At 38.6% G+C, this 10,242-nt stretch overlaps 1 pseudogene; it reads left to right on the forward strand.

The window, feature by feature from the left end:
* Positions 1 to 267: 267 nt before the first annotated feature.
* Positions 268 to 7,670, forward strand: LOC110650867 (serpin-Z7-like; annotated as a pseudogene).
* The last annotated feature ends 2,572 nt before the right edge of the window (positions 7,671 to 10,242 follow it).

Below are 10,242 nucleotides of genomic sequence, written 5' to 3' on the forward strand. Positions count from 1 at the left end.
CATGGTAAAGTGGTGGCTTATGCTTTAAGGCAGTTAAAGAAGCATGAACAAAACTACCCCACTCATGTTCTAGAGATGGCGATTGTAGTCTTTAAGTAAAAGATTTGGAGGCACTATCTGTATGGTGAGGTGCAAGAGATATACACTAACCATAAAAGTTTAAAATACATCTTCCAGCAGAGAGATTTTAATCTAAGGCAGAAGAGATGGATGGAGCTTTTGAAGGATTATGACTGTACTATCTAGTACCACCCAGGTAAGGTGAATATGGTGGCAAATGCCTTGAACAGGAAATCTTCTGACAACTTGACACATATATCAGTAGAAAGGAAATCGTTGATTCGAGAGATACATGAGTTGATGGATCAAGGTCTGATCTTGGATATAATAGATGCGAGTGCACTTTTGGCACATTTTAGAGTAAAGCTAGATCTGCAGGATAGGATTAGAGTTTCCCAGTATGGGAACCCACAATTAATACGAATTATAAAAAGAGTACAACAAGAGGAAAATTGTGAATTTAGGTTTGATGGAGATGGCTCCATGGTGTGTGTTCCAAATGTGGACAACCTAAGAAATGAGATTGTGCAGGAGGCACACTACACGCCTTATAGTGTTCACCCAGAATCTATAAAGATGTACCATGATGTGAAAGATAGGTACTAGTAGAATGGCATAAAGAGAGACATTGTAGATTTTGTATCCAAGTGCTTAACTTGTCAAAAAGTAAAGTTTGAGCATCAGAGGCCATCAGGGAAGTTGCAGGAGATTCCCATCCCATAGTGGAAGTGGGAAATGATCACCATGGATTTTGTGACTGGGTTTCCTTATACTACATGTGGGCGTGACTCTATATGGGTGATTATGGATCGTTTGACTAAATAAGCTCATTTTTTACCTGTACGGACTACTTATTTTGTTGCTCAGTATGCAAGGGTGTACATTCAGGAGACAGTCAAACTGTATGGAGTTTCTACTTCCATAATATCTGATAGAGGGCCCTAGTTCACTTCTTAATTTTAGAGGAAACTTCAGGAGGCACTTGGCACATAGTTAAATTTTAGTATGGCTTTTAACCCCACAGACACATGGACAATTTGAAAGGACAATTTAGACATTGGAGGATATGCTTTGCATACGTGTCATGAACTGTAAGATAACCCATCTGTGTTTGGGTTTTCGTTTCATCGCTCTCCACCATTTGGCAGTGTTGGACTTGGTAACAGAGTCACAGGACCATCATCCTTATTTTCAAGCACGAATGAATCTACCTAGTGTCCCTTTTCTTCTGCTAATGGAAATGCAGGATCTTCCACGGGCGGCAATTAAGGGCCGATCATATCTTTTGTTAATGGAATTTGGGTGGATCTTCGGCAAACTTTTAAGCCTTCTTTCAAACAGGTAGCTAAAGATATTTACAAGGCTAAAGCTAAAAATGTAGACTTTCTGACCCAGGTACCCTCCTCCTGATCTCTTTATTTATATTATTTTGTGAGATTAAAATTAAAATAATCTTTTAATTAATGTTAATTACTTCTTTCAATTATTCTCCGATGAAACTTTGCTTTCATTTTGAAGGCTGAGCAAGTGAGAAATGAAGTGAATTTGTGGGCAAAAAAAGCATCTCAAGGTCTCATCAATGATCTTCTCTCGGTTGGTTTCTTTAACAAATATACAATACTTGTACTTGCAAATGCACTCTCTTTCAAAGGAACACCCTTTTGATCCCTCATACATTAAGAATGAAGACTTTCACCTTCTTAGTGGAGGAACTGTTAAAGTCCCCTTCATGATTAGCTACACTAGTAAGCCACAGTTCTATGGATCATTTGAGGGTTTCAAAATCCTAAAGCTGCCATATAAATCTAGTCAAGACAATAAGCGATTTTCCATGTATATCTTGCTTCCTGATAAGAAAGATGGCCTACAAGAATTAATACAACAGTTCAATTCTGATTCCAGATTGTTAAATAAGCGTTGGGATCTTCAACAAGTGGAACTTTCTAAGATGTATATTCCCAAGTGGAAGTTCTCCCATGAGACAGATCTTAAGAAAATTGTAAACACCATATTTTGGCCGACCTTCGAAGGCAAGGATCTTTTAAAATTGAAACTTTATTATCCGCTCTCAACCGATGTCCCTAATCACAGGTAGTTTTTTCGGACTTACTGATTGCCTGTCCTTGGAACAAATCGATCTCACGCTTAAGTTAAATTGTTTTCCGATCTCTTGGTCTTTATCAGATGAGTTTGAGCCAATATTGGGTCTCCGGACCATCCAATCTTACCTACTGTCGTTCTCCGATCTCTCTATGTATAAATATCGCAGAATTTCATTTGACTAATGTTGTGATCAGGCTTCTCTCTTAAATTTCTTAGATATTCCTCAAAATGAAGTTAAGGTTCTTATCCGGTCTAATAATGGTTCTGACCTTAAAAGTTCAAGCTGGTGTCAAATCTTTGCAATTCTAATATTCTAAAGTTCCATCCGGTATTTAGTCATGGCTCCGTCCGATCTCATGTTCGCATGTAATATTTTTCCAATCTCTTATCTTTTGATTAATAGTCGCTCTCAGGTTTAATATTCAACTACACTCAATCAATTAAGTACTCAGACAGTTTGATTTGGATGCTTTCTGATCTCATCAAGAAAGTGAACATAAAAGACTTCAATTAATTTTAAAAATAAAATATATACAAGTCAATTAGCTAGGGGGGTCTTCTCCGCCCTGTGCCTCAGATACATCCCTCTCTCTCTCCTCACCCTCGGGATCCTCATCACTGTCCTCTTTGACCTCTGGGATGAGCTTATCCATCCAGGAGAAGTCCTCCTCAGGATAACGCTTCTTTAGTTCGGCCAGGAGGTCGTTATGGGCGTTCACATATGCCCCAGCTTCTTTTGTAATGTTCTCCTCCTCCTTTGCTTGGAGCTCCTCCTCCTTCGCCCAAAGATCCTCAGAAAAACGAGTGAGATCATTAAATAGACTAGCCGAGGAGACTTCAAGTTCTCGCTCCACTTTAGCTATCCTCTCTTCATAATATTTCACCTGATCTTCTAGTTTGGCGATGTAATCATTGGCAGAGGAGAGCTTAGCCTTTGCGGCCGACGCATCCTGGACCACCTTAAGGATCTCCTTCCTTAAGACGTGGGCTTTTTCTCAGATCACATGTTGGTTTGAGTTAGCCTCCAAGCCCAAACTCATTGTTTGAGTTAAACTATCATCAATACTCTCCTCTGCCAATCTATTCCGATCTTCTTGGAAGCAGATGGAAGCACCCATGACCTTGGCTAGGCTAGGATTCCCTCAGGTGGAATGGTTCCTTTCCAGCGATTGGATAAGGAGTTGAGCTCCTCGGGAGAGCATTCTAACAGTAGAGCCAGAGGACTCCCCTTCTACATTGGAAGAGATAGGAGGAGGCAGACATTCGATCTGCTGAGGAGGAGAGACGACGACCTCTACTTCTGAGACCGGTTGCTTCTGAGGTCGAAGAGGGGAGCTCAGTACTTCTACCAATTTTTGGCGAGGCGTCTGAGCAGCAGTGGTAGTGGCCTCTTTCATTGCTCGTACCTTTCAGGAGACCTTCCTCTTTTACTTCCGACTCTCTTTGGAAGTGTCACCACCCGCTATACCTGCACAAAAAAGAAGTCAGTGAGTTCGCTAAGGTTGAGAGATTAGAGATCTGGATTGTACCGGTAGAAGGATCGAGGTCAGAAAGCTGAAGCTCGTAATCTTCGACGGAGATCAACCGCATCATCCACTATTTCAGTTCGGCCATCATTGCATCTAAGCAGGAATATTTATGGGTGGCCACCTAAGTTTTTAATTCCTTCACCATGGCATCATCGTCTTTATTTAAAGCAAGCTTCTTAGAGAGTTGGGGGACCAAATAATTCCAATTACGTGGGATCCCCTCAAAGCCGTGTCGATCCTTGCTCCTAAGGATGAAAAATCGATCTTTCCAATTCTTTAGTGAAGAAGGGAGATCAGTGAAAAGCTCGCAGTTCGGCTTTACCTGAAAGAACCAGAATTTATCATCCTTTCTTCGGGCAAGCCTATGCAGCTCGGTAAAGACCTTAGCCATGGGCTCTAATCTCTTGGCTCGGTAGAGGCCTCTGAAGGCTACTAAAGTCTGCCAGGAGTTCGGATGCACTTGAGCTACAGAGACATGGTGAAAATTTAGGACGGCCTTGTAAAATCCATCCAAGGGAAAACGGAGCCCGGCCTTCTACTGCTCCTCGTACACAATGATAAGATTGCCTTCTTCAAAGAAGTGATTGGCACGAAGATCACCATGGTATCTGTTCAGTTCAAAAGAGTCGATCCGCAGATTGTATTCTTGACTTATGGATTGGAGATCGGTTTCTCTAAGGACTGACGGCAGCTCATCAATTGGCAGGTTTTCCTTTTTCAAAGACGTTCCTCGCTTCGGTCTGGTAGCCAGACTAGTAACCGGAACGATGGTTGTGATGGGTCGTCTAATCGCATCGCCTTCTTCCGAGGTCCACGAAATATGGACGGAAGATGGGCTCATAGCTCTCTGACCCTCGGTACCACTCATTTTCACAAAATGAAAAGAAAAATTAACCAAGAAAAAAATCAAAACCCTTACCGGAGTGTGAATCGGTGCCTGAAGACTTTAGAAAGTGAGAGGAAGTGTTGAAATCGCTAAGGAAGGTTTGAGAATGACATAAGGAAACAAATGACTCATCCTTCCCCTATTTATACCCGTCTGAGCATTAAATGCTCACGAAGTCCCAAGTGACACATCGGTTAGCGAAACCGGGCCGCCTCCTCGATATGTTGTAGGAAGGTTTCAGAAACATAGTAAAAAAATCGGATAAATGAGATCGATCAACTAAAGTCATCAGATTAAACAAATTTCCAAACCCACGGATCGGCGAATGGCGATTTGTTTAGGGATCAAATCGGGTACACTTATCGGAGATCGAAAAAATAACCAATGCTAGTTAGATAGAGAGGAAAGATCAGGAACATGAGAGATCGGGACATAAGAGGGGACCCAATGCAAGAGATAGAGATCGGAATAATGACCTTAAAAGGGGATAGTCATAATGGGAAGATTGGAAGAAACAGGAGACGACCTATAGAGATCGGAGAGCGCGGAGCGGTTAAACAACTCCTGGTTAGAACTTTCAATTAACTCTCTTCATTGTCAGATCCGAGTTAGTTAAAGCATTATAGGCATTATCAAATCCTCACCACACATCTCATTTGCAAGGACGCCCTCCTAGCCGCCAAACGCCAAAACAGTTAAAGCAGCCCTGTACATCCCTATCTACACCGTTGATTATAATTATATGGATGGATTTGGAGCCCTCGGATCAAAAGCAAATGATAGATTCGACGATTTTTATTCTCAGCCTTTGGATCCATTTCGTAAGGCAAGACCCTTAACCGTTGGATTAAGGGGAGAAAGGACAGATATTCTGAACGGAATCCCGACCCTCCATTTTGATTCTCTTTAATTATCAGACATTAGATTATGTCCTTTTGAATTTAAACCTTCTGTCTCTCCCTGATATGATCCTGACCCTTCATTTTGGGCACCCGTTACCTATAAATACCTGCATACAACACTGTAGAGAAAGGAGAAAAAGGTGGTATTATTGCGAAAAGACTCTGGACTTTGATTCAATCTTCCTACTTGTCATTCAGAGCTTTAAAAGTATTAAGAAACTTTAGAAACTAGTTTTCTGAAGTATTTCATCTAAAGGAGCTCTAAATCCTGAGATTTTCATTTTCAGTTCCTGCGCACCACCCTCTGAAATCATCTTCACTCCGCCTTATTCCCACTGCCCTAGCATCTGTGCATTACTCTCTGAGCTTAACTTCGTTCCGATCTATTCCCATTACCCCGAGTAAGCTCAAGTACTTCGGCCATCAGCTTTCACCTCTCCAAGATTTGTGGATACTGGAGTCAGTACGCCTGTCTCCTTAACTTTCCACAGGTAAACGCCTAAGCTATTATTTCATTGAATATTCTTAGTTTGTTTTCTCCAGTTTTCTTTTAAAGTTTCTTTTATATCTAATCACACTAAATCTCAGAATGGGTTATCTACACCCGTAGTTATTTCCTGAGCCTTTTTTTTATTATTTATTCATAAACTCCATTTATCATCTCTTAGTTTTCATTCCTTTTGAGAGTAGATGTTCGAGTCATCGGTGAGTCATAAATACTCTAAAGAATATAGGTAGGGGTACTTTAACATGAGAGTTTTTGGTCTGAATAAATAAAAAATGATAAAGGAAGATAGGTGTAGCAAAGGTCGGATAGGTTGGAAACAAGATTAGGTTAAATAAATAAGTTATGAGATCGAGCTTTGGAACGAACCCAATCGATAAGATAATAGATCGGGAATTAAGATAAGTTCAGATCTCGGGCGAGCGATTAAAAGAGATCGGATGTCGCAAATCAAAGAGTTCTGATAAAGCGATCATGCGAAAGATCGGCAAGGAGTTCGGTCTTTCGTCCACCATCTAGTTATAAGGTCCCGTAGGCTAGGAAAAGCTTTACACGGGTTTCTTGCGCCTTTAGTACTTCATTCCCACATAAAAAGGGGTCAATAAGGACCCTTTACTAAAATCCTTAGTTCAAAGCTCTTATAAAATGCCATTCTAATAAACACATTAAGAGATCGGGGGAGAGTTCTTACCCGAGTTCTCAACTTAAATTCTTAATACACTAAGAGATCGGGGGAGAGGGGGAGAGGGGGAGAGTTCTTACTCGAGTTCTCAACTTAAATTCCTAATACAATAAGAGATCAGGGGAGAGTTCTTACCCGAATTCTCGGCTAAAATCTTAATAAAATACGTGGAGATCGGGGGAGAGTTCTTTCCTAAAATCCTCCGCTTAAATTTTAAATAGAATACATTAAGAGATCGGGAGAGAATTCTTACCTGAATTCTCTTAGCTCAAATTCAAATTAAAATATCACAACTTCAGAATTCGAATTAACCCCTAACAAAAATCCATTACACAACACCTATTCACTGAAGGGTCATCTCATGTACTCGTGTTCTTGGGCAACCCTAAATAGTGAAATATCAAATATTCCTTTTATCCGCACAAAGTATTAACATCATCATTCTACCCCTTAAATTATCAATTTATAAAGAGCACAACATTAAATCTGCTTACCCTCATTGAGGGACGAGGTGGGGTGTCTAATATATTCCCTACCTGTATATGGACCCCAAACCTAGAATCTCTGTTTTTGAAGTGGTTTTTAATTTATTTTCACAAATGGTTTCCTTTAATTTCTTTCAAAATTAAAGTGGCGACTCTTCACTTTTCCCACTTCAGTGAGAATTCGTCCAGCGACCATAAAAACCCTTGCGACAAAAATAATGAAAGAATTGGGACTGACCATGATTTTTGAGAAAAGTTAGGAGCTTACAGAGGTTGTTGATTGTCCAGGCCTTTATGTCTCGGATGCAATTCACAAGTCTAATATTGAAGTAAATGAGGAAGGTACAATTGCAACAGCAGTCACTGCCTTTGCTTGTGCTCTTTGTGGCATTGCAGCACCTAGGCTTCTTCCACCAAGTTTTGTTGTTGATCATCCTTTCATGTTCATGATTAAAGAAGAGGTGTCTGAGATTGTTCTTTTCACTGGAGCGGTATTGAATACTCTTTAATTTAGAGGCTTGAACCATTAATTATCATCTTTTATTTCAAGTTGCACAGTTGAATTTGAGATCATCTTTCAGTTTTGGAACTCAGCTGCTTTTATGAATCTTTAATAAGTTGCTTAGCAAAACCTTTATTCAAAACGTTTTCCTAACTTGCACAATCAACGTGAACTTTATTATCCCCATTGTTCAACCAGTTATAGTTACTATTATCATAGAATGCTTTGGGATCAAGAATTTGGATAAAGAGTGAATCAATATGGGTAACCTTAAAATTAATAGACAGAAAAGACTATTCTACCTTTTTAATTAATTATCTAATTAATTACTCACATGGGTTTTTCTATTATTCCCTTGCGTCTATTTTTATCTGTTGTCACATTTGAGTTTTTCTTTTATCTAAAATTATCTTTTACATTTAAAAAATAAAGGAGTATTAATTATTTTTTCAATACTCTTTATCTACACTAAATACAATAATTATTTATATAAGGAGCAATTAGATGAAATAAAAAATAATTTAGTTAATTACTAATATGCTTTCATAAAAATAAGGTTATTCAATAATTTCTTTAATCACTATTCAAAATCCAAATACAATAAATAAAAATAAACAGAGAGAGTAATAATTAATTGCTAATGTCTTCATCTCTTTTTGTGCGACCCTAATTAATTACCTATTTAGTTACTTTCATGAGCTTTTTCTATTAATTAATTACTAATATCTCCTTCTCTTATTCAAACATGTCTTCTCTCTCTCACTATATCTCTCAAGCTCCCTCTCTCACTTTCTTTTTGTATATCTCACTCTCACTTCTGGATTCACTTTTTCAATGGCACGAAAAGAAATATCTTCTCTAGAATTATCTATTCATCGCCTATAAACTAGTATAAAAAGATGTGCATGTGTGTGCTGTGTATATGTGTAGAAGAAAATGAATGTAAGAGTGAAATCAAGTGTAAGTGCATGTTGTGTGCACAAGTGAGGGGGTAAGGGAAAGTCTTGAGTGTGTATGTGCCATGAGTGCTCTTTAGGTTATAAAATTATTGTTTAGTCCTTCCTAATGAAAGTTTTATTCATATATAAGTCCATCCTTTTTCATCTTTCAACTTTTCAACAAGTGGTATTAGAGCATAAAGATACCCAACAAGTGATATCAAAGCAAAATCCCAATAAGTGGTATCAAAGCCTAACGGTCTGGGATTATTAATCATGGCATTAATTGAGGCGTTGCTCCAAGTTTTGCTCGTGTCAAAGTAAGTGGTCAGGGAATGGTATTAGATTCAACAACCAGAGACTATAAAAAATCAAGTGCTATAAAAGGAGACTTTGCCAGGCTATGGGACACATTCTAAGAGCAGGTCTTCTAAAAAGCTAATCATGTCAAGTTGCCAAGGAGTGGCACTATTAGTCATTCATCAAGGATCGAATGAGATTCGGTTCATGAACAGTCTAGGACTATAAAGCTTGTTGGTCAAGGACTAAACTTGGTTAATTAATTGGAGAAAATAACCAAGAAAATATAGTGGATATATCGACTTCGGTAAGCACTCTAAAAAAACTCAGTAATTTTAATCATAGTACTTGGAGCACTCATATGCAGTTCTATTTGCTTAGTCAAGATTTATGGGAAATTGTTGGAGTTGAAATATTACCCTGAACAAATTCCGAAGATCTCAAGAAATGGAAGGTTAGGGCTAGTAAAACTATGTATGCTTTGTCAATCTAAGCGAAGATGAATTATTGCAATGCATCAAGGATGCAAAGACCCTCAAAAAGGCATGGGATACTCTTACTGAGTTATTCACTCAGATGAATGATGCAAAGTTGTAATAACTCGAGAATGAGCTATTATCAATCTCACAACAAGACATGAAGGTGAGTGAATATTTCACTAAAGTTAAATCTTTATGTTAAGAAATTTCAAAATTGGATCCTCAAAATCAAATTACTGAGACTAGAATGAGGAGAATTATTATAGATGGATTGCGCCCCAGTTTAATGCTTTTGTCGCAACAACCTATGGATGGGCTAAAGAGCCAAATTTAAATGGGTTAGAAAATATTTTACCTAATCAGAAGGCTCTAAATAATCAAATATCTAAAGGCTCAGTTACAAAGAATGAAAAGGCTCTCTTCTGTAATAAAAGGAGCAAGGATAAAGAATCCAAAGGTTGTAAGATCAAGAATAGAGGGAAGATCAAAATAAGGAGGATAGCAGAGTCATCAACCAATAAGAAGTTGGCAACAAAAGGGAGCTCACCACTACCAGCACAACTATGATCGATCAGTGGACAGAACAAATCGTCACAAGAATTTTCAGCATTATGTTTGTGGCAAAATAGGCCATTATGCTTGAGATTGCTAGCATAAAAGAGTAGAAGGGAATGTTATGACTACCTCACAGTCCAAAGTTGAAATTGAAGAAGAATAAGATTTTCAAGCTACTTGTGCCATTGCAAAGCCAAGCGATGTTGATGAGTCCACTCAATTAGAAAATACTACAGAATTAGTAATGTGGAATTATAGGAGGAGATTTCACTCACTGCCACAGGAAAAGGCTAGTTCAATAAGAAATCAATACAAG

The sequence above is a fragment of the Hevea brasiliensis genome, chromosome 12 (genome assembly GCF_030052815.1).
Source record: "Hevea brasiliensis isolate MT/VB/25A 57/8 chromosome 12, ASM3005281v1, whole genome shotgun sequence".
NCBI classification, from domain to species: Eukaryota; Viridiplantae; Streptophyta; class Magnoliopsida; order Malpighiales; family Euphorbiaceae; genus Hevea; species Hevea brasiliensis.